Genomic DNA, 25,044 nt, shown 5'->3' with positions numbered 1-25,044 from the left:
GTGGAAGTGCTCCAGCTTGTACTAAACCGGACTGTACGTTTTAAAAGCGCCCCTTTTTTCATTGTATCCCTTCTAAAGCTTAAGTTCATGGAACTTTCAAAACTTTAAGTAGTGTACGGATGGCTGGTAAAGGTTTGAAAGGTAGGGACGCTGCTGTTTAAAGTTCAGGACTTGTGTAACGGTTCTGTCCAGGGTTTTATTCCCCATCAGGTAAAAACCGTTATTCGACTCCGAGCGATTTTCGCTTTGCTTTGCTTGTAAACTGAAATACATGTGGTTTCTCATTGGCATAATGTTTACAAATTGGTAGCTAGCTGGATAACACTGAATGACAACGTCAAGTTCGCCTGCTTCTTTGCTAGTCTAAGTGAATTCACGTGGTATAGGCTAGCTATAGTAATTTACATAAGTGTGACAATTGTCTAAAGTAGCTCAGTTGCTATCTTAATGAACCAAGTTAGTTTAACCAGTTTTATAAACAGTACTTAGCTTTCGGCTACTCGGAAATGATCATTCATCAACTTTGATTGCTTGTGACAACGCAATTTATAGCCTGTATGCTGACTTCAGCGCACATTAAGAGGAAAGACACTTTTCGATAAATCCAGCCTGGTACGGGACTTGCCAGTTAGTTGCGTAAACGTTAGTCGTCCCACAGAAAACAATGTTTTACCCACGCATACAAGTAGGCTAGTTTATAATAGATAACGAGATAACGTTATTTAAGTTTCAGAGCGCCTCGACTGAAACAGGCGGAAGCACTTTAAACACTTTTGTTTTAAATTCGCCGGGTTTCAATCGGCTTACAGAAATTAAAAGTGATGTTTATAGTCTTTACTTGCTTATTGACGAGGCGCGTGGTCAGTGTGTGCGCGGTGCGCGTGCGTGTGTGTTGGTGTGTTTGTGTGTGCGTGTGTGCGTGTGTGTGTCTCGGTTGCGGGGGGGGGGGTCACTAGCATTACCCTGTTTAGTTTGCCGAATCATACTGCTGAATTATGAGCTGGAGTTATGAGATAGTGCTAATGGCTTTTTGGAAAGGAAAGCTATGGTTGATTGTCACCCTTACAAGCTATGGCATGCACAGTCAAACCCCCGCTATTTGAGGCTACATTCGTAAAATGTGCGAGGTCACATCAAACCAAAGCTGTTTCTGTAAACTGTTGTTAGTCACAGCGACTTAATTCTTAGTAATTATCTTAAATTAGTTTTCTTCGTTTTCATTGTGAGAACATCAAACTCACAGAACGGGGTCTACTAGTGTCCAAAATGGTCCCCCCTTTTTTTCTTTCAAGATTACATTGTTAATGCGTGTGCATCTTTTAGAGAAAATTGAGGACAGTATTGTTGAGGGTCGGTCTCTTTTTTCCTTACAAGTAGCTTGATGTCCACAAATACCAAAAGTTGCGAGTGAAATAGCCCTAATCTATCCTGAGAAAACCGTTGAGAGGCGATGCTATAACGTTACATTGCAAAAATGTAGTTATTTGGTGGTATATGCTACTTTTCTGAGAGGCAACACTTGGTCATTTGAAATCAAAATATTTTAAGAGTGTGTGACCAAATGGTTTATCGCTTACAAGTGAGCTTGTTCACGTCCCACTAACCTGTTAAAGAGTTGTCAGGATAAAACTTGCTGTATTGTAGGCTACTGTAAAACACGGAAACACACGTACACACACAGAGATCCATAAACGAACTCATTTTAATCATGCACTGTTTACAGACTTTTGTAAACATGCATAGTAAAACGAAATAGTGAATAATTTCACTTTATTTACTGAAGCTAGTTCAATCAGTCTGGAGGTTTATTTTAGACACTTAGCTGTGTTTGCTGTGTTTTGTAAATATGGAATCCTTTTTATATACTTTCTCTTAATGTTTATCTGTTCCATTGACATTTCCTTCGAGAATGGCTTAGATATAGGCTATCTGACCTGGGTGGATTTCTGGTCTCCCACGAGCTCTCGGAGACAGTCAGCGGCGAGCTTGCTAGTGTCCTTACCGACAACTACGTACGATTATTGTTGAAGTAATATAGAAATGACTTCCACTCCTAGGGAAAAACAGTTGGATTCGAAATACGCGGGAATCTGGAAAGTGGTCGGGAAACGAAGTGAAGATAATGCTTTGCAATGCCAAACAATAATATTAACAACATATTGATAACCTAGAGAGGAATTTCTCTTGAAAACCGATTTAAACAAATATTTGTTTCCCTAGTGAAAATGGTTTGTATTAAATTCACTGTCACGTTTACGATGGGGTGCAATATTTGTGTGAAAGGTGTACTGTCACAGGAAAAAAATGTATTGCTGTTTTAAAATGTTTAGTGCTTGTGGTTCTGCCATTGCATTTCGTTTTACATTAGTGTTGCTGGTAATATAAGTTCAAGGAACCTTACTTAATATTGTGGCACAAAGTAACGTTTAATTGAATGAGGGGGTGGGGGGTATGAGAGTAATGCAATTTTGAAGTGTATGGAGTGATGCAACAGGGTGCATTAAAATGTGATTTGTGAACGTGACGTGCCTGTTCGTTAAACAGTACGTGATAGCGGGGAACGCAGCTTGTAAATGGCCACATTGCATCCTTTAGAAACCGCAATCTTGGGCAATCTGTTTGATTTCAAATGAGCTATGCTTAGACCGACCGAGTATATCTATCAGGAAGGGAGAATAAACCGTTTTGGCTTCATATAGGATTTTTATTATTATTTTTTAGGTACATTAAATGCATCCGTCTGCTTATGTCTTACATCGCTTTCCTCACCTCTGCCCTCTGTGGGGGTCCCTAGAAAAGGTTGCTCTCCGTCCTGTGAAACTCGATATCAGCAGCCTGGTAGCTTTGTTGCAGACCAGCCCCCCTCTCCAGGTGTTGTGAGTTACGTCCTGCTGTGAAGCCTCGCTGGGCTGTTTGATAGTACAGCTGTTGTCCTGCCCGGCAACCCTCACTCTTTCAAGTCGATTAGTCAACCAGCAAGAGTGAAAACGGCCCTTTTATTTTCAGTGGGTACACACCTTTTTCCTTTTCCTTTCCTGATGGCTGCCGAAAAAGAGATAAAGTAAACGAAAATAAAAATAATTTCATCGCTCGGTTAAGGGGATCATTACGGTGTTTTCTTCCTGTGGCGGGAGGAGTTTTAACACTGAGTTTCACACTCGTCCATATTGCATAGCTACAGTTGTACGGAGGAGTGTCACGTTGCATACAGTAATTCATATAAATTATTTGGTGCTATTATTGAGGATTTCTGTCTTTATAAAACTGGTGCCCTGTCACATAATAAAGAGTCCATGTTTCTATAAGCCACTGAATGGTGCTGCGATTTGTGTCACAAAGTTTCCTGTACAAGTAAAAGGATTTTTTATTATTATTATTTTTTTTTTACTTTTCCTGTTTCTGTTCCTTTTCAGTCAGCCCAAACCCATTTTGTGCAAAATGTTCTCTCTAGAATGTATTGATTACATAATTTATGGTTAGAAAAAAAACAGTATTTCTCTGGCTTCAGGAATGAAGTACAATGCAGTGAGTGTGGACGCAAATCCTGGTGCCTTCATGCTGCAGCTATAAAAGGGGGCCTGCTAATTCTTTGGACGCGGCCCTGCTTTCAGGCCAAACAATGACGGATTCCTTCCAGTCTAAACATTTTGTGCATCTCTATTATCCGTTTGCTTTTAAGGTGCATTTTCTTCCCCAGCGCAGAGAAAGAGACCCTTCCCTCCCCCATTTTCACCCCTTTTTCAACAGATTTCTCTAGGTAGGCTAGATGCCGTTTTGTGACCATCAGAGGGAACACCCCCCCCCCCACCCCTCCCCACCCAAAAAAAAAAAAAAAAAAAACAGAGAGCAGGCCTGCTGTGCTCTCCGACAATTGGTGGTCAGTCGTAATGCATTTCATTTACATGTTTATAATGTCAGTGGTGCTGGGGTGTCCCCTGTATGATTCACATTCTTCCTGTCCCACGAGGGTGCATTGGTCTGCACAGTCAGTGCAGTCACCTTCTCTGGTGACTTTTTTCTTTGCATCTTTTTTTTTAGTGGAGGGGGGGGGGATAGGAAGGGAGGTTTGTCATGTGTCACCATTTAGAGAAGGATTATTTTGTTTAAGCAAGTGAAATAATGGCCGGGCTTATGAGCCAGCGAGGAGCAGTATTGGTTGTACAGGGGACCCTGCTGTTCTGAATGGCAGTTCAGTACTGGTCACAGCCTCAGTGAAGACCAGGATTTATTAATATAAGGCTAATAACAGATTATAAAACAGACCATAATAGCATTCTGTTTGGACTTGCAACGACTTTTGGTGACGGTATGAGATTTATTTTTTGCAGTTGTCCAGATGCCAGGACAGTGTGTGTGTGTGTGGGTTTGTGTGTGTATGTGTGTTTTTTAATCTCCATGGTAGTTCTGACTTGTGCAGTACTTTTTTACAGCACATTCAGGCTGCACATGTTGCTGACTTATGTCTGACTATTGGAATTATTGGCACTTTATTATTTTATTTTTAAACGCGGTCTTTTAATTGGTGATGCTTGAGCCTGCTAACCGCAAAACAGGATGTAACCCTGTGGTTGTTATTTACAGTGTTTTAGCTCTGAAAAACGGAGTGACATTTTATGCAGAGTACACATAGTGCAGACACAGTGCTGTTGGCGTTCATGCGCTTCTCACAGTTACACAGTTGCAGATATGCACAGTTGTACTACAAGTCCTCCGCCCTGTTCTGGACTCTGTAGGCCAAGTGCAAGCTTTTCCCGAGCAGTCCCTAACCTGTTCAGATTCAGAACACGTCTCTCGACCTGCAATTCCACAGTGAGTTTCGGGAAGTTCGTCTGCCTGCGCGATGGACCAGGGAAGCTGTTCGGAATAAATTAGTCCCCGGGAACGAAGTGCATTTCGTACCGATGTTCTCTTTCTTTCCTGCACTCGAAGGAGCGGGTCCATTTCCGAACAACGCTTTAATATTAAACAGCCCCTCTCTCTGAAATCTAGTCGTTTAATGTAAAATCAGATATTTTACATCGAAGAGAGATCTTAAACAGATGGCTGTTCAGTGTCAGAACAATTACAGCTCCTGTGTGATTTGAGATCCCCGCGAACGACGAGCCTTTCAAAATGACAGGCTAAACATGCAAGTGGAAGAACGCTTTCTGCGGGAACTTAAATCCTGACAAAGGGCACAGAGCCGGCACCGTCAAGCACGCCGAGTTCGGAGACGCACGACTCGGAGCGGAATTATTCAACAAAGCTCGCCGATTTTTCTCGTTCGAACAGCGCCGCTTTGGCGAAACCGAGAAAGCCTGACGCAAAATTGTAATCTGTTCCACACTTCCACGGACGGCAGAACCTCCAGGCTCACACCAGCGGTTCACACACTCAAATCAGCCCAAGGTGCTCAACATATTAATCAGGCTAGACTTTCACTTAACGGTACAGACCGGAAGAAAAACTCGCCCGCCCTGCAGTTGAGAGTAAATTGGAAGCTTCTTTTCAGTTTCTTGTATTTTTTCCCCCCCTTTTTTCTTTTTGGTTTTATGCCCTGTGGTTTTTGCCATGCTTGTGAAGATACAGGATGAACACACTCACGCACACACACACACACGCGCACACACACACTCACACACATGGGCACGCACACACACACACAAACACATGCACGGAAGCGCGTACCCTCACACACACACACACAAACATGCAGGGAAGCGCGCACCCTCACACACACATACACACATAAGCACACAAGCACACACACACACACACAGATGCGCGAAAGCACACACATACACACACACACACACACACACACACAAGCGCTCTAGCCCACTCACACACACACACATACACATGCACGAAAGCACACACACAAACAGAGCCGTGCGAGTCGAACCCCTGACACCACGGTCTTTGGAATGCCTTAGGTGTGATTTCACTTTCGCTCACATCAGTGCTGACCTGAATGCCTTTCATATCTGATCCGCTGTGTCTCCCCCTGTAAATATCCCCTGAGGGCCTAACAAAGAATGGAGTTCTTCTCCTTCTTAATCACAATTCAGCCCTTTCAGGACCAACGGCTCCGTTTGCATTCACCACCAGAAAGCCTCCGATGAAGGGGGGAGAGAAAGACCAAGCAAAAGAGGAGTATAAAAATGAAAAAAAAAAAAAATTATAGTAGTAATAATAATGATAACAATAGTAATAGTAACAACACAGTGAGTGGGGTGGGTGGTCAGTGAAATAACTAGGTGTTTGCGGTTGTTTGTGGTGTGTCCCCTGGTTACCAGCCGTATATAGCTCCTACTCCACTGCGTCTGGACTCTCCTGACACTTGTATAGTGTTTCAAGATGGCCTGCCTGAACTATTCGTGGTCACTCACTTTTAACACTTGAGGGAGAAAAGTGTCTGAGAGAAACTGTGGCTGCGTTAAGGAGGGGGAAGGTGTCTCTTGTTTAGTTAGTTTTTTTTTTTTTTTCTTAGTCAGGATTTGGCAGTTGTGGGGTTCTCATCCCTATGGAGTGGGCTTTTTGGTCATGCTCTAATTTGCATGCCTGAGCATGTGCATGTGTGTGTGTGTTTTTATGTGTGTATGTGCTTGCGTGTGCGTGTGTGTTTTGTTAATTTTTTGAGAACGTTTTTGTTATTGCGTTTTGTGGCAATGCTAACATGCTTGCAGGTAGTTTGTAGATCCAGCTCTTGTTGAGTAGCCATCAGAAGTAGCATTGCTTCTGCTTTACTTGACCACAGGAGATCCATGGCTTGTTTCAAGAAACATAGATAGGTAGAGGCCATTTGATCTGTTTGTTTTTCTTCTTGAGGACCAAAAAATAACATCCAAAAATCTTAGGTCTGCTCCTGTAAGTTGATTGGTTAGATGACTACATTGTCTGTCTCTGATCCTTTTCTCCCGTCTTTCAGCCAGTCAGGAATCATTTATGCAAATCCAGGAAGAGGCTGAGAAAGGGGAATGAGCATCATGTGATATAAATTTCAGATTCCCTCCCAGACCCCCCCTCCCCGACACACACACACATACAGCCCTGTCCCCCACACACACATACGCAAACACACATACATACACACACACACACGCTCACAGAAACACAGGCACACAATCACAACTTTTTTTGGGTAAGGATAAGAAAAAGGATTAAATTATCTGTGCACCTTCCCACCCCATACCCCCTCCCTCCCCCATGAGCTGTGGAGGATTTAGTCAGATTTACTTGGGCAAACACCTTTGGACACTGGGGAAAGGCAGGGGTCTGTTTGCAAAAGGAGCCTTTTGTTCAGAGAGGTGCGGGGGGGGGATAATGGTGAACGAGGCGGCCATGATATTAGCCCATGCCCCCATGCCAGGAGAGCTGGTTAACTCTTTGTTCGCTAGCTGGGAGAGGGCCTCGTCTTTGGCACCGCTGCGAGTCTCGCCGCATTCTTTTGTTCCCGCGACTTTAACCCCCCCCCCGGCTGAGGGGAGCGTGTCCTGTTACAGGGAGACCCCCCGAGCTCGACAGCGTCCCGTCCTCGAGTGTCGCGTTGGTCTTGTCCCCACTGTGTGCGTCATGTGTCGCTGAGTTTGGCGGCGTTGCCAGGTTGACAGAACAGTGAAAAAACTTTTGTGAAAAAACAAGTGTAAAACAAGCCTGGCCCTGTTAGGAGAGGTCAAGTCCCAGAAGTCAGGTGCTAGTGGTTGGTGTTGGGGCTGCACAGTGACTGTTAAATCACCATGCCAATGCCACTGTCACCCCCCCACCGTCTCTATGACAACAGTTTTCTTCTGTTATTACGACAGATTTCTCCTTCTTGCCCTCTGTACTGACATTTGACAATAACAGGCGGCAGAACACCACTAGGTGTGTTGAATTTAGAGCGTCATCGAGTGACTAATAAGAATTCATGATTCACACTGTAGTACATCCCCGTGGTCCAACCCTGCTTCAGAAATAGCTGAGATGTCACAACACCCTCACAGTCAGAAGCAAAGAACTGTTCTCTTTTGGCAACTTCAGTTGCTACCAGGCCCAGATCCAGGTTTGACTTTCTCAAAAAATCATGCTGTCCAAGGGTTCATTTTTATGCTGTAGCTTAATGCATGGCAGGGACACTTTGTTAGGGGAACGCTGAATGTGTGTGTGTGTGTGTGTGTGTGTGTGTGTGTGTGTGTGTGCGTGTGTGATGTTACAGCGGGAATGAGTCGAGAGAAGGAGAGACGGAATGAAAGGTGTTTGTCACGCATTCTGTCCTGTGTCAGGCCATAAGCCTCTCTGTCACTTTGTTCTTGTGATTTGACAGTTCCTATCTACTTCCCCGTGTGGTGACACACTCCACGCCCCCACCCGTGCCACGGCGTTGCAGCTCCAGTCGCTAACATTCACGGTCGCATGTTCTTGAGTTTTTAAATGCGCTGAAAAATCGAGCGCATAAATTGAAACATCGGTGGTCTGGCGAGGAACGGCAGCTGATGTCACGTAGGCTGTTCATTAATGCGCCTGTGGCACGCACTGAAAAGTCCCCCCGTTCGTCGCATTTTGTGGCGTTCCGTAGCTTCTCGGGCCACGTTTATGCGTCTGTCTGTGGCATTTCGGCCTGAAGGCCACAGCAGCTTTAGCGCTTGCAGGAGACAGAAGTTCAGATGGGATCAGTGGTTGATGTTGCGAACAAAAGTCATTATGGTTTCACTTTTTTCATTGTTAGTATCTGGGTCTAAACCATCCATCCATCTCTGAAGGAGTGTTTGTGTGTGTGTTTTGTTCAGCTGAGGTGCTAATAATACTAATTTAGAGCCCCAGTAAAATCACATCTACCCCATCACCTCCACGACCAAGTGAATCGCAATCGTGTGTCTCTCAGGGGGATGGGAATGACTTTCCTTTTTCTCCCCTCTCTTCGTGTGCGTATTTTCCTCATGGCTTGCTATAGCAGACTCCTTTGTCGACGCCCCCTGTAGCCTGAGCACCTTGGATTTTGCGAGGTGAAGAATGAGATATGTTTGTGGCCGCAGACATCCTGCATGTGGGGCTACAGCTTGGCCACAGGTCTGTACGGGCAGAAATACGACAAAACAGAAAAGCCACATCAGGGGAGACAATCAGGTCTAGATCTGACTCATTTTGTACATAAAAAAACTTTTTTTTTTAAATTTACTGTAAACTTTCTAGTTGTATTCTTATTGTTTTGGTATGAGTTGAACATTAGTGTCTTTTCTGTTTTTTAAATGCAAAAAAATAAAATTATTTTGGGAAGGGAATAATAAAAATGGATACAATTGTGTTTCAGTAGCTAGAGTCAATAATGCAGTGAGCCCAGACTACATTTAGCCTACAGACACACACACACACACACGCACACAAATATATATAGCTTTTATGTGTGTGTTTCTGTGTGTCCAGTTGTCAGTTGGAAGAACACTTCTGGCAAGGTCAGGGACTCATGGAACAATCAATAGCAGATCGGCAGATTAAGGTATCATGGCATCTGGGTATCTAGGCCTGTGTTCACGTATGGATGAATACCTCCCACAGTGGAAGCTATTGACATCACTCAGAGGTATCTGGTGGGGGAGTGTGCACACTGGCTCAGTCATAATTTCATTGTTTTGTTCCATAACCTCCACCGAAGAGTTTTGTTTCACCCCAGAAGAAAAAGAAGAAAAAGCACGACAACAACCAAAAAAGATTTGTTTTATATGTAAAACCCTTGGGTTTGGGAGGAGAAGCCCCGCGGTGCCACGCTTAGGTAATTGGAGTCGATCGCTGACGGGGTTTCGTCATCCCGAGCTGTCGGGCACCTAAGCGCCTTCAACGCATCCGCGATCAAATGGGGCTCCTGGCTCAGCTGAGCCGAGCCGCGCCGGCGAGAGAGGAAATCGTCCTAATTGCATTTGCTCTGTTATTCAAACATTCGTTTAACCTGAGGTGAGAGGGAGCCAAAAACCTGTCTTTCTGTTAGAAGGGCTGGAAGCGGCCGCGGAATTCCCGTTTTCCCCCCCTGCTCGACGTCAGAACTGCCGCGGAGTTGTTCGCGTGTGCGGACGGTACGTGTGCAAATCGGTTTTGTCTCCTGTCGAAGAAAAAAAAAAAGGCTCACGGGCACAAACCGAGGGGCTAACAGGCTCTGACTGGAGAGAGGGAGAGGCCCCTTGAACGTCGCTCGTCCCGCCCCTGTCGAACAAATGTCAAACGAACGCTTCCTCGAATTGTCCAGAGGTGAGGTTTTCACAGAGACGACCGATGCCCTGACCTTTCCAGGAGGGGTGGGCGGGGTCGGGCGCGCTGGCTTCTACCTGCCACCGCAGCTTTTAGACGACTTTTAGCCGATTGGTCGGAACTGCCGGTTCTTCACCCCGGCGAAGCGCTTGTCAAGGCCCGGTCTCGTTCCGACTTTCACCTCTTCTGGATTTTTCCGTATCTTCATCTCTTGGGCTTCTCTTTCGTGCTAATACGCTAAATAACGGCCAGCATCCTCATCAAAGTGGTGCCCCATGTTTTTTTTTTACAGTTCCCCCAGAAGAGTCTCACGTATTTGTAGGTGATGTGGGGGAACTGCTGTCCAAGCATTTCACCCTGGTGGGAGTTTATCTCCCAGAAGATGGTGGTCTGTTGGCCTGTTGAGACCGATTTACTCAGGTACTTAGTCATTGGAATTAAGGATTAATCTGATTGCTCTTCACGATTCTGGGGCCTTGGCGCATGATTGCTTTGTTTCAAAAATAAATAGTATGTATGTGGGGAAAGCCCTCTGTATTATTGGTTGTTTTTCAGTTAAAATGTGAAAAAATTCATAAAAAGTTAAAATATAATTATTCATAATATCTCAGCAAGGCAGTTTTTTCAACAGCACTGCCCAGATTTTATACCTTGACATTCAACAGTCCTCGAGAAGCGACAGACTCAGAATTTGTCATCTATTACATATTTTTATAGGGCCGTGCTCATAATTAGTTTACTGCTCCGCTCATTTGAAAGGAGTATCCCTGAGTAATTAAAGTATCCCCGAGTAATTAAAGTAATGAAATATTCATTTACACTACCTTTCTTCAGCGGTGTCGCAAATGAGACAGCCCCGCTTAATGTCCGCGCCACCGCCGAACGGCATTATAATGGGAGCCTGGCACAGCGCGCAATTAGCAACTCGCGGTGACAGTGACGGTTTCCGAGGGGCCACTAGCGGATGGGGGGGTAGCTGTTGGGGGGGGGCAGGGGACTTTCTGCGGAAGGGAGGAGAACATCAAATTTGCAAACCCCCCCGCCCTCCCTTCTCTTTAACCTTGTTGTGTTTTTCCCTCCGACGCAGAGGTTACCTTTTCCCTGCGATGCCAAATCGACTTGACATAGCTGTTCATCAGTCGCAGGGGATCCCCCCCGGGGCATTAGCGTGACATCAACCCAGTCAAGCTGCAAGTTGGAATTGGCAGGCCAGAACCTGACAGGACAGGGATTGGGGAGAGGGACAGCGGGCGGTGGGGCGCTGCGGGGCGGGGTGGGGTGGGGTGGGGCGGCACGGTGGCGGGAGGCCGAGGGCCGGGGTCACCGTGGCGACAGGCGCTACGTCAGCTGGCCCGGGAGAAAGCAGCTGTGTCGGGGTCGTTTGTTTGTTCGTTTGTCTGGTTGCTTTTTAGGTTAATATTTCAGTCCCAGGGCTCTGAAAAACAATGACTAATTCAGGGAGTTAGTCCACCCCCACCCCCCCCCCTCCCCCAGACTGCTATCGCTGTACAGGTTTGAGAGGATGCTGATGTTCCCGATGTTTGTTCCATTGTCCTTTTGAAATATTGACTGGACAAAAAAAAAAGTAGTTCAGTGCGATATATGATGTTGCTGTGGCCCAGAACCGCTCAGTAGGGCAAATATCGAGCTTCTCCCTTTCAGAGGCACGAAAAATGAAACACAAAATAGGAATAAAAACCAACATACAAAAAAAAAATAATAAATAGAGAATCACAGAAACGTTAGTCGACCGGGACGGAGCGGGAAAAGGATGCAGCTACGGAGGAAGTTCAGCGCTGCTGTTTTGCACGCTGCTGTTCTCTCAGGCCAAGGGGCAGGAGCCCTCGCGCAGTCAAACTTTTAGCAACCTTCTCTGCTCCCGTTCTGTCTCTTCCGCCATACCCAGCGGAACGAAATTCGGCGGCAAACGCGGAAAGGCCTTCAGAGCGGGGCTGAGAGAGCGAGCCTCTTAACATGTGCTCTTAACAGCCGACCCCACCCTCTCCTACACAGCACATTTCTGACTTTCGTGTCTTTCGTGTGCGGGATTATTAAAAAGAAAGCGTTTTACAGTTTAACAGCCGCAGACACGCTCTTGAAAAATAATACTTGTGCGTACTCACAGACGAGTCTTTCCCCTTTTCTCGTCTCGTGGTTCTCGCATGTGATGAGCAGCGCTTTGCGGGCTGATGTTTGCCTTGAGTTAAAGTGGTGTGACGCTGGAGTTTTTTTTTTAAGCTGGGAACAAAGCGATGGCGAAGCAGGCCCGGCGTTGTCTCTACACATATTGGACTTGTCACAGCCCAGCAGAATTTAATGCTCCATTTATCTGCGGCCTCCTGAGCTAATACTCAGGGAAAGTGCATTAAAAATAATACATTGTGTGTGTGTGTGTGTGTGTGTGTGTGTGTGTGTGTGTATATGTGTATATATACATATATATATATATGTGGGTGTGTGGGTGTGTGTGTAAGTTAGGACAGCCGTTTGAATATTCTCTTCCGTCCATAGTTTACCAGTGTTCTTAGCTATTCCTTTTTCTTTTCTGTTTCTTTTGTTACTTCTTTCTCTCAGGAGATTTCCCTCAATCTGGGTTTCTGTTTTAGTTTGACACATTGCAGTTTCTTGTTTTTTTCCTCTTGGCTTTTGCCAGCATTATTTTTACCAGCAGATACCGACGACTGTGTCACACAGAGTGGACCGAGTTACAACAGGAAAGAGTGAAACTTTGTTTGCAGCAAAATGAAAGTAGAAAGGACATCGCTCACCATAACTAGCAGTGTAAATGTACGAGTGTAGATGTAATTACGTGCTGCATTGCATAGTTTCAGGATTTTTGTAGAATCCTGGCTTTCATTGAGATGAGTTCCTTTTGTCCACGGTTAACACACTGAGGCTTGATAAGGGGGCACCCGTTCTTTGGCTGTGAGAGTCTAATGCTATGGTTAATCTGACCACTGTTTGCAGTGAGATTAGCTAGCATGGCAGCTAAGCTGATGTAGCCATGGGTAGAGTCACCCCATAAGGAAGAATGCTGGTCAGGTCAGGGTGTTAGACTTTGCAGGTGCTTCCTTTACCTTGAAATATACATTTATTTTTTGTCCCAAGATGGTAAGTTACATAGCCAGTGTCAATGGAGAACATTAGTGACGTTGAGTGCGAGAACTGACAGCTGACTATCCTCCATTTGTGTGGAAATAAAATTGACATTTGGTAGGGTCACTTGTATAATGAACGTGGTTTAGGTGCAACAGTCTAAGCTTCTGTAGAGCTATATAGCTGGTTTGTGTTTTTATATTAAGCTAGTGGAGTTAACAGAATGTGCCAGAATTACAAGCATCCACAATTTACTGGAAATTTTTGTAAAGTCATGAATTTTCCGATAGCATTTTAATGTTTGCTAATATAAATCAGGAAGCTTCCAGCAACTGGCCATTTTTGCTGAATAAATTCTTGAGTAGATTTGGCTTTGAAGGTATCACCAGTTGTGAAGGCGGGATATGCCACAATTCATTAATTTATACATTTGTTGAATATTTCATCAGACAGTATTGCTCTGTAATCTTTACGTTGTTCATGATCAAATGGCGGGAAGCATCGATGGCGGTCGTTGTTCGGATATGCGGTGGCAAGTGGGCAATAAGGCTGACGGACAGACGGGCTGTCAGAAGTAAGGGCCAAACCATTTTTCTGCGAAACAATTCTGAAATTGCGACAGGCGAAACCCGTATTTGTGCAATCGACACGAGAAAGAAATGGGCTGCGTTTTCGCTTCCCCTTCACGTCCGCACCGTGACTGCATTAAAAATTGTGATTAAATCCGGTTGCAAAAATGCATTTTCCCCCGTAACAGGTGATTATAGAATTTAAAAGTAAGGATTGAAAAAAATAATAAAATAAAACTTAATTAGCCCGGAAAATGAAAAAAACAAATATGAAGAAATAGCCTTTGAGGATTGGTGTCAGTTTCTGTGACAGACAAGATAGTTTGCACACGAGTCTCTGTGGTTGTTTGGCAGTTTGCTTTCCTGTCATTCTTGCTCAGAACGGAGTTTAAAAAATGTCAAACGCTGGACTGGGGCTCGCTTGCTAATCACTGGTTTGCACCCTCGGCTAATAATAAAAATTCAGGTCTGTTCTTTAGCGACTGAAGACACAGCCTCGCACAGACCGATATCTGAAGCGTTCAGGAAGGAAGGGGATGATGTTGTTTTACTTGCCAATGGAAACTGTCAAATCATCCAAGTCACACTCAGTTCATGAAAGTTCATCACGTTCATTCTCAGAAGGTTTTTAATGACAAAATTTGGAGTTTCTTTGATTTATTATTACTTTACCTTACTACCGTCATTTAAATTGAGTGTACATGTATAATTGAGTATGCATGTATTTTTTCATGAATACATGTGAATTTTTCCACCAGAAAAAGTCAGAAGGACATGCCAAGCACGTGTTGTCAGTGGGTTGTGACACGGGCAAATGCTTTTCCAAGCGCTTGGCATGTCCAACCAAACTTGGGGCGCCGTGTTGTCGTAGGACGGGCCCGAGGGGTCTCCTGAGGTGAAAGAGCCCCGGTTTTCTCTCGGAGGGGGTCCTTCTTTAATTTAATTGATCCCCTCTGCCCGCGGTTTTGGCCGCCGTCTCTCCCCCCCCCCACTCCGGCATCTGGGTAACCCAGCGGAAGGCCAGCGGAGAGGCTTCTGCCATACCTCGGCACGCATGGTGTTTTAATTAACCGGGAGTTCATCACGCTGTCCTCATTAAGTCAGCGGCTCCAGCCAAATGTTTCAGACTTCAAAGGAGATTTCATTAATGCATGCCAGGATACGCAATCATCCCAGTGCCTATTTTCATTTTTATATGTTTTATTTATCGCCGGAGTTTCGTTCCACGTCCGGCCTCCTCTGGGTCCGTTTGAAGCCGGCGTTTTTTCGGTGATGCGGTGACGCTGCGTTACGGTGGATATGATTCACAGGGTCCGAAGGACGTTGCTGCGGCGTTTATTAGTAGTGTGCACTTTGCATTGTAACTGCTCAGCAGATTGCAGCCCAGTGCATTCCTGGGGTTTTTTTTTTCTTTGGAAAAAGCAATGCGCTTTTAAAGAGGAGGATGGACAAGAGTTGAAAGAGGAGTTGAGCTTGTGCTATCATCAACAGAAGTTTGAGAGGTGTCGTTTGTTCGAGACCCACCATACCTTAACTGACACACATTGATTGGTCATTGACACCTGAGTATCCTCAGCCCGTATCTGGTTGTAGTATTTAAGCGGCCTGTTGAAATTTGGCCTGTTGTAATAGAATAGCGGTAAAAACGTTGTTCTACACGATGGCCGTGCTAAATCTGCCGGTTCATCTACGTATCTGATTTAAGAGAAGTTACGAAGGAGGACGAAGATTCACAGCCCTATCGGCACGTGCTAGCAGGGTCCAGGACGTTTTTTATTACATTCTGGGGACCTCCGGACACGGTTGAACCAAAGGCCGGTGCCTGGAAAAAGATTCTGTATTCTCACACAGATTCTTTTTGTTTTCTTTCATGTAACGAAAAACTGAGCTGGTGCATGCCATCCACGGATGGAGGGCGGCCGTTTCGTGTGGACGCAGTGCTGTTTTTTCATTTTTATTTTTGAATTGAGCATTCAGCCCAGCAAGAGAACCACCTCAGACATACCCCCCCCCCCCCCTTCCTTCCCCATTGCGTGCACTCAAACAACCCGCTCATCTCGGCTACGACGCTCCGAACATTTACAGCCATGTGACAAATTGTTGTGCTTTTCTCTGCGCCTGACGTCTTCGCCCCGGTTAGCGCGCCGCGGTCGGCGCTGGGCTGCGCGACGGGACCCAAGGTGGCTGTCATTGTGAGAGACGTCAAACGTGGTTAACACGCAAGGCATTTATCTCCGAAAACAAAGGCTGGGGTGTGCTGTCCCGAAGGGGGGTGCGGAGGGGGGAGGCTGTGGGAAACAGCAGGCTCGGGAGTAGGTCGCTTTCTTTCACATGTGCACCCCCCCCCCCTCCCCCAAGGGTGTTTTATTTTTTTCAGAGTCACTCTAGCACACGGGTCAGCCTGTGTCTGACAAGGTGTTTCTGAATGTTGCAGACCCCTCGTAGGACGGAGTGTTTGGTGCGAGTGCAAGTACGGCTCGAGTGCTTGTGGTGTGTGGTGAATAAGGTGAAGCCCTGTGCCCAGCCCCCCCCCCCCACCCCACCCTGAAATCAGCTCTGATTGTATTTTCCCCACTTGCGTAAGCCCCGTTTTTCCACCGTGTTTCAGCCGTACGTTTTACAGAGCGTCCTGAGCTTTGTTTTGATCTGGTGCGGAGCAGTAATCCATAAATATTTTTCCGGGGATAAAAATGCTGCTTCGTTCCACCTGCGGAAGACATCAAGCGGACATGAAAGCGGACTCCGAGCACGGGGAACACGTTAAGGGGTCGGCTTTGTGAACCTGAAAAAAAAAAAACATGAAATAAGAACAGCGGCAGCTATTATGTATTTATTCATCTCGTAGTAAACTGGCTTCTGGAACCGTTGTTCCGCAATAGAACATGATGTCTTTCTCATGTGCTTTTAGATACCCACACTGCAAGGCCACATACGACCGAGTCTGTGTGAGTTTTTTTTTCCCAGCCATGTTCAGTACTTTCCCCTGTCTAAACTACCACCATCAGATATTCCTTACGGCAGTCCTGGGTCCTGGACCCACGGATGTGTGGCTCAAAGTGGCAATTTGTAAAGTTTGAGTTCAGTTAAGGTTTTAAGGTAAGTTCCTAAAAACATTAACAGTGTTAGGATGTAGCCTAGTCTAAATGGGGTTTGCATTTTGCAGATGTGCCGTTTTGGCACAGATATTAATATCCAAAAGCAGAGGTTGAAAGGAGATATTTATCCGTTCTGAAGTAGCGTACAGTCAAACCCTCTGACACCCGGTCATAGGATTGCATACCAAATTCATCAAGGTCCTGTTCTATCTTTATCTCTCATATGGTGGCCCCCTCAGTAGCATCTTGTGACTGTAAGTTTGCTTCTGAGTCAGAGGTCACTTATGGATGTCTGTCTTATGAACAGCAGTATCTGCTGTTCACAAGACGGAGCTGAACTGAGCTGAGCTGATCCTGCAGTCTTTACAGAGCTGCGTCAAGAAGAGAACAGTGGGTCCAGGGTTTAGGTAGAACTTTTGAGCAGTGAGGTCACTTGGTATTTAAAGTAGAGAAAGAACGTATGACAGTGAGGTCACTGCAGGTTTTAGGTAGGAAGATAACTGCTGACAGTGAGGTCACTTGGTATTTAAAGGTAAGAGAAAGCGAACTGTATGACCAGTGAGGTCACTGTAGGTTTTCATAGGTAAGGGAAAGATAACTGCATGACCAGTGAGGTCACTGTAGATTTTCACAGGTAAGGGAAAGATAACTGTATGACCAGTGAGGTCAAAGGTCGGTTGGACTAGGGACCCTAACAGAAAGGAAGCAGTTGCCTCAAATTCCTCAGCAGCAGGATGTGCTGGCCTGTTTCAGCATGTTGATTGACGGGTCAGTGTGTAGCTTGAGCTTGCATTTACGATAGATTCCTATTTTTGTCGGTCTTCATTGGCCTGGTGTAGGTTGCCCCTCAATGTTATTTTAGCCATCTGCAGACTGGAGAGATGCTGTCACTGTTATTTTAGGGGTGGTAAACATTTTATTTTTTTATTTTTTGTTTTGGGTGGGGAGCACGTTTGAGAGGGGTCACTATCATCTCGCACAAATGCCAGGATTCCATTTTGCGTTAGGTAGACAACACTGTAATTGTATTCTAAGTCATTTTGGGTGTTTTTGTATATGCTCTGCCAGTATGTGTGTGTGTGTGTGTGTGTGTGTGTATGTTTAGGCATTCTCGATTATATGCCTGAATATTTACACTGCTAATTTGTAATTTATTTTAAGCTCTGTGTGACGTTTGTCTTATTAGCTGAGGAGTCGCAGTAAGAAAATGAATCCTGGATATCAGGGAGAAGCCATAGTTTGTTGATACCCGCATAATGTGCGCTGGCCTAGCAGGGAACCGGTGCGAATGGGAGAAGTATGCGTGGATTTCACAGGTAACGAGATTACGGGGGCTCATAATTGATCCATTCGGGGGGAAAAATGACAGTGCTCTAAAGAGAGCCCCGAGCTCGGGAGATGGGAGTTTATGAAACAGGCATTCGTGAAATTCAAAAGAATCAATATGTCAATTTTATTACATCTCAGGGCCAGATGGGCCTTAAAGGTACAGCGCCTCATTATTTCTGCTCTCTCTCTGTGCGACGCCACAGCGAGGAGGTTCAGGTTCAGCCCTTTTGCCGATGACCTTTCTGCTGTGGGTGGTGGGTAGCGTCAGATATCTTTTTCTAAATAAATTCACCAAGAGAAAAATACACAGTTCTTATCTTATGACTATTCTTAAAAAAAAAAACAAAAAAAAAACTTTTCACTAAGACCAGAAATAATACAGCACAGTGTCTCAAAGCTTGCCTGCCCGCAACCAGACGCCCGCTTCCGAGAGGGACGTGAGCCTAGATTAGCAGGGTAGCGCATTTTCATCTCTAAAATATTCACATTTCATTTAAATACAGCCACATCCCAGGCAAGATTTAATTACGCTCCGCCATTATAATGGGAATGAATTATGCAGGGGGAAGGTTGATGCAAATGGGTGGAAACGTAAGACGCGGCGATGTTTTCTTAGGTGGGGGAGAAACAAAAAAGCCGTAACCAAAAACGACAAAAAAAAAAGGAGCAAAGATCCGTCTGTAATTCCAGTCAAATCTCGTCGGGCCGGGAATAAAGCGGATCTGCCCCTGCTTCGAAGGGAAGGCGAGGAAGCGAACGCGATTAAAAAAAAGAAAAAGAAGAAAAAAAAAAGAATCTAAATTATTGCGCCTAGTTAGGCCCGCTGTTTGTTATGCACGCTCGCCATTACAGCGGTTCATTTTATTCGGGGGAAGTAAATAATAAGAAGTTGGCGATGCTTGCATTTTTAATTCCGCTGTCTCCCTCCCTCGCCTTGTGTTCTGCTCGCTGACTGACGCCCTGCTATCAATGCCGAGCAGGTGTTCCTGTGTAAACAGACGTGGCCTGTTTGTGTTCAGCCCTCCTCGCTTCTGCGCCCCCAAATGAGCAACGTGATTAAGAATCCTGTAAATTTTTGAGAAGGAACGGATGGCTGCCCGGCTAGAACGTAATTACACCGCTCCCCACATCCGCAGCCCAAGAACTGTAGAAATTAATAATATATAATAGCATCTTTCTTGAAACGTATAAATGAATTCAATTGAAGGGGAGTATCTCCTGCTGATGCTGGTTCCTTTTGCGTGCGTGCCTGCGTGCGTGTGGGTGTGTGGGTGTGTGTGTGCGTGTGTATGTGTGTGTGTGTGTGTGTGTGTGTTTCTTAGGTGGAGAGGAGATTGTAGTGCTAGTGAGGCAGAACTTTTGAATGTTTTAGGCCACTGGAAATGACTTTTGGTTCTGAGTCACCTAAAATATTTCCCCTCAACTCATCATCTTTTATGTTGGGGGGGGGGGGGGGGGGCATTTATTGACTGATGTTGTTCACAAGGGACTGCTTTAGGCCAGAAGTCGGAAGGCTGACGTGGCTGACGTGAGTCAGAGCAGACAAAATGTTATCATACTATACAACGTGCACAATGTACAAAAATATGGAAGTGGTTACTGGGGTATTCTCTTGATAGCCCAGACATTCTTAAGTGTTACTCATTACATGCATGCCTAAGTTATTGTTATTTTTATCATTACTATTTGAATTGCTTTTTGCGAGTTTTGACTATTCTGTCACATCATCATACCCCTCGCTTGTTGTGCAGTCACTAACACTGACTCTCACGCTAAGCTAAATGTGTTTTCTCCTAATAGTATCTATCAAGAGCACAAAAAAGGCGTTATGAAGGGTTTGTCTACGGAACAAAATGGGAGGAGAGAAACAGCTCCGGAGGGAGTTGGAACGCTGAGTCTGGCAGTTGCTGGAAAGCAGAGGTGTAGCAAATCCTGAAACTCCGTTTTGCCAAAGCTATCGTTGATAATAAAGCGTGACGCGACCAGCTGCTTTGGGGAGTAGCACGGATTTGCTGTACGCACTTCCTCGTGGGCACTGAACTGCAGAGGTGTAGAAGACCCGATTCCCCCACGCGAGAACGTGCGGGAGAACTTTCACGCGCGTCAGGGGAGGCATGGGGGCGGGGCATGCGGAGGACGGCCGCAGGCCTCTCGGAGACGACGCACGCGGTCGAACGTTTCTCGTACGTAGGTGGGAGAAAATTGGCGTGCTCGCGAAAAAAGGTTTGTCCGATAAGGCTTCCGAGGACTCTCGAGCGCACGGGGTGGAAGGGAAATGTTTTCCTGCTTCGAGTCAGGTGCTGCTCCTGGGCTGCCCTCTATGCAGCAGAAATATTTTCGGTTCTAGAAGGTGTGCCTTCCCTGTAAACGCATGTAAGGGAAACGTCTCCTTTAATCAAAACTGGAGATTACACCCTCTCTTTCAGATGCAGGGTAATTACACCTCTGTGTGAACTCATAGTATGGACTCTCGCCCAGGCCCAGCTAACTCGCTGGTAATGACATCAGCGATGGGTGCTGCCCTCTCCTACTTCTCTCTCCATTCGTTGAAAGACATTGAAAAGTTATGGCCAGCTGCCCTTTCTGACTGCTCACACACTCAGAAACAGCATTTGAGCCATTAGCCTCCATGCCCACCTGTTCGTTTTCTGTCGGCTGCAAAAGTTTGCTTTTGTTTACTTGCCTTTGTCGGTCCAAAAAAAAGCCCCCGTGTTGGTGATTTGATACCTTTTCATCTTAAATACCTAGCATATGCTGTAGCGTTGTAGGCTGTGTTTGTATTTTATAGATCCCATGTTTTAATGGCTGGTTATTACTGACTGTGTGTGAAAATGCAGATCCCTGATTGGTCCATCTGATCAAAGCTCGTGCATAATGATCCAGGAAGGGAGAGTTTCGGTCGGCAGGGTAAGCCCAATAGGCCAGTTGGCAGGCGGTCCCCAGCGGGTCAGCCAGGCCCCTGCCAGTTGGGCACTGCTCAGTCAGTTGCTCCAGCTGCGGCTGGCAGCTTGCACATTGGAAAAAAAAGAACGGAGCATGCAGGTCCTAGTGCTCGCCCCCTTAAATTGGCATAACAACGTGTAGCGAGAAGATGGGCCTACAGTTGTGTCATTGCTTTTGAATCATGGACAAAATAGGGAAGTAAATAAATCAAACTGAATGGGTAAATATTAAAATCATTTGAACCTTTAATTTCACCGACAAATGATGCACACCGAAGATGTATGACGCTTTCTGTGATTAACTGTTGAAAGACAGAGGGAATTAAAAAGGTAAAAGGAAAAGGCACAGCCCGCCGTCGGATCCAGCCCGCCGTCTGTTTACCTCGGCCGCCGGATGGCTCGTGCAGCGCCAGGGTCACGGCGTGCGGTTTGGCGAGCGGCTCGCTGCGTCAGGAGGCTGATTGTGTCTGGTGCCAGTCAGTCGCAATTAGGGGACGGGGGTGAGGGGAAGCGCCCCACACCCCCTTGTCCCCCATCCCCCCGTCCCCCTCCCTCCCTCCCTCCCTCTCTCCCCCGGGCCTGTGGTGCGTCCCTGGCCGACTCCATACAAAGCAGCTCACCTGAAACTAATCGCCCCGAAGAAAAAAAAAAGCGCCCCCATGCAAATGAGCCCTGGGGGTTAGCGTGGGAAAAAAAGCGGGGCAGCGGCCGGGGTGGGTGACCCGGCGGACAGGGGGGTCCTCCGGAGGTCCCTCGCTCTTTGTCTCTGCCCTGCTAAAAATAGCCCCTCCTCCCTCCCGCCGCAGCGCCTGCAGAAAGGAAGAGCGCGGTGATGTATAGTCTGTTTGACAAAGCTGACAGAGGAGAGGGCGGCCGCCTGCACACACACGGCTCCCTTTAGGTGACTCTTCAGCTGTTTCATAGTTTTTTATGCGCGGAGCAAAACAAAAAAAAAATCACCTTGGGGTTTTCTGGGGGGGGGCGCGCTGAACTTTCTGAATGTGTCTTTCACAAGGGTTTCAGTTTTAGGCCTCTGTTTACGACAGGCAGGTGTGATCTCTTAGGAACAGCGCGAAAGAGGAAGGTCAAACGCATTAACATATTGACACGTCTTTAAGAGAGATGCTTATTTTTTTTGTTGAAGTATGCTTGCAGACCAGACGATATAGATAAATATCTGGCTGACCTAAAAAATCTGGGTTAAATGCAAATCGAGTCCAGCTAAAAGACTATAGTAATAATTAGCGTGTCACTTATATTTGTGCAACAGACCAGAAGGAAGCGTGGAAGAGCGGTCTGTTCCTCCGTTTGGCTTTACCAACCAAGTGTTCGAAAACAAAACTATTGTTTAAACACATTAGCGTTAGCAGCAGGTGGATTATTAAAGTATTACTATGTCTGCATGCAGAAATGTGTTTGAGCCTTTTGTGCTTCTAAGGTTGGCAGAAAACTATGTTTGAAACAGAGATTAAAAAGTGAGATAAAAAAAAGTGTGAAGGTTGTGGTCAGGACAGTACAAGTTTATTCAAGTTCAGCATTCGATCCTAAAGTTTTTTTTTTTTTTTGGTTTGACTGGTTTGACTATTCATATGCACAAAAGCAACTAGAAAACATAACAGCCATCAAGTATGTTTGGAACATTTAAATGAACAACAGGGAAAAAGTGAAGACTTATTCAGAGACAAGCCCTTGGTGTTAAATATTGTGACATTAATCTATCAATCTCTGAAAAGCATCTCTATTCTAAGTAAATAAATGTAATGTATGTTTTAGTCTCTAACATATAAGAATAATGGGAGTTAAAATGTAGGAAGAGGCCAAGAATAATAACAGTGAACACAGAATTAATCAAAAATGTTTCTTTCTCTTTTTCGGTTCTTGGGACCCCTTGTTGCTGTGGATTCATTTGGAAGCAGGTAAGAGAAATTTGATTTTGCCTTTTTTTCTTTTGACAGGAGAAATGTCTTGAAACAGTAAGTTAAATTCCCTGGTGTAGCACACGTGTTTGGTACTTCTTCAACAATTTTGCTACCATTATAAAACGCGGCACAAATATATACTGTGTATATGCTGATAATATGCCAGCGCAGAATGTTAAATGTAAGAACAATTCATCAGACTTCAGATTATTCATGCTAGTTCTGCCAGTTCTGCCGACAGGTAGGGCAGGTCTATGTCTGGATCGCTACAGTGCTTTGCGCTTTCAGTAGACTGTAATTTTGTTGCCATAGTAAATGAATGACGGTTGTTTATGGTCAGATAGAAAGGGGGTGTGTTTATGCAAATCAGAGAAGCTCGTTATAAGGAGAGGGAAGGAAATAAACAGGAGCTACGGTGCTGTAGAGCTCTGCATTGCTGGAATTTGTTCATGTGTACCAGCATTAAGATTAACATACATTACTTCACTTCAGAGCTTTTATTCATTCATTTATTTATTGCGTATTCAGAGCTGACGTTCATCATCCTCTTGTCTAGATAGCTTGAAGCTTAGGTGGAAAACTTTGTTTGGAGGTGTTGTTCGGATGAGAACGTGCGGTGCGGTGCGTTCGCCTTGTGCGCTAACAAGCCTCGGCGTTACGCAGCGCTGGTCGGAACCTGCGCTCCCTCACCTCGCTCGTCCCCCGCGCCCTTCCGACGGCGTGTTAAATAATTTCTGCGGAAGAGCGGCATTTCGCAGCAGGCCAGGAACGCTCAGCTTCCGCTTATGAAACTTTCATCGCGGCCGCGTTTTCCCTTTTTGAATAAAAGAACGCTTAAAAAATTCAGATGCAAATTATTTTGCATTATTCATGCTCCTGGACGTCCTTGTAGATTTAAACATTTCCGAGGCCACCTTGATTCCAGTAATTACCTGGGATGCGGCGCCCCGTCATGAATAAGGTATTTCCTACAAGTGGAGTGTGCCGGTGAGCCTTCAAAGAGGCGCTACGCTGTATTTGTGTACATAGCTTCTTGCACGTGGGCGAGCGGAACATTTGTCTCAATCCAGTGCAGGTGGGAACCACTGGCAGTGGAGTTTTGAGTGACAGCGAGGAACCACCCCCCTCCCTCTCCTTCTCCCTCTCTCTCTCTCTCCCCCTCTCTTTCTCTCTCTCCCTCTCTCCTCTGCTCTGTATGTCCGTCACTTAAGTCCAAAGTGTTTCAGACCTTGTCGCGAGTTGTACTAAATCTCTGAAAGCCTCGGTCGCATACAGGAAGCTGGGCTGCCATGCTTCAGCTGACCGCCAAGTAAAGATCCTCCACAATAACTCTGAATTGATGGGTGGCTGACCCTGTAAATCCACATCCTATTATTTCCACTTTGAAAAGAAAGAACATCAAAGCCCTATCCCTTTAAAGAGTAGGTTTTTTGGAATGTTTCTTTCAAAATTCTAAGTCAGTGTTTTAGAACTCCATTTCTTTCAGTTGCCAGTAGTGTTTGTTACATTGGCATTAGAATGTTCAGTTAAGGACATTCTAATCACATATTTGTGATCTTACACCGTAAAGAAAGATGTAAAGAGGTTCTGTTTATATAAGCTAATGCACGTCCAGTACACTTGAAGCTGTCCTCGAAAGACTATATGGTAAATATCTGTCTGGGTTGGAGAAGTATTGACATCAGGTCATTTGGCAGATTCTTTAAATGTAGTTTTCTGATATAAAATGATTTGTATAATATGGGTTGAGAAGGCCATAAGGCTGAAAATAGATAGCATTTTTCCTCATGAATATTTGATTGGTCATAAGGTGGATTCTCTGAGTAGTGTGGAGAATACTGTGGCATGCCTACATTTGCTGTGGAAGACACGTATGCACCAAGGAGCCATAAGCCAG

The 25,044-nt window shown here is 45.5% G+C and overlaps 1 protein-coding gene across 6 annotated transcripts in view; it reads left to right on the top strand.

Moving 5' to 3' along the window:
• Positions 1 to 25,044, top strand: part of LOC135250418 (zinc finger E-box-binding homeobox 2-like) — a 75,724-nt gene that overhangs the window by 2,627 nt on the left and 48,053 nt on the right. The gene's annotated exons all lie outside the window — the stretch shown is intronic.

The sequence above is a fragment of the Anguilla rostrata genome, chromosome 3 (assembly GCF_018555375.3).
Source record: "Anguilla rostrata isolate EN2019 chromosome 3, ASM1855537v3, whole genome shotgun sequence".
Classification (NCBI taxonomy): domain Eukaryota; kingdom Metazoa; phylum Chordata; class Actinopteri; order Anguilliformes; family Anguillidae; genus Anguilla; species Anguilla rostrata.
Note: the sequence above shows the minus strand (reverse complement) of the source record. Positions and strands in the feature narration are given on the sequence as shown.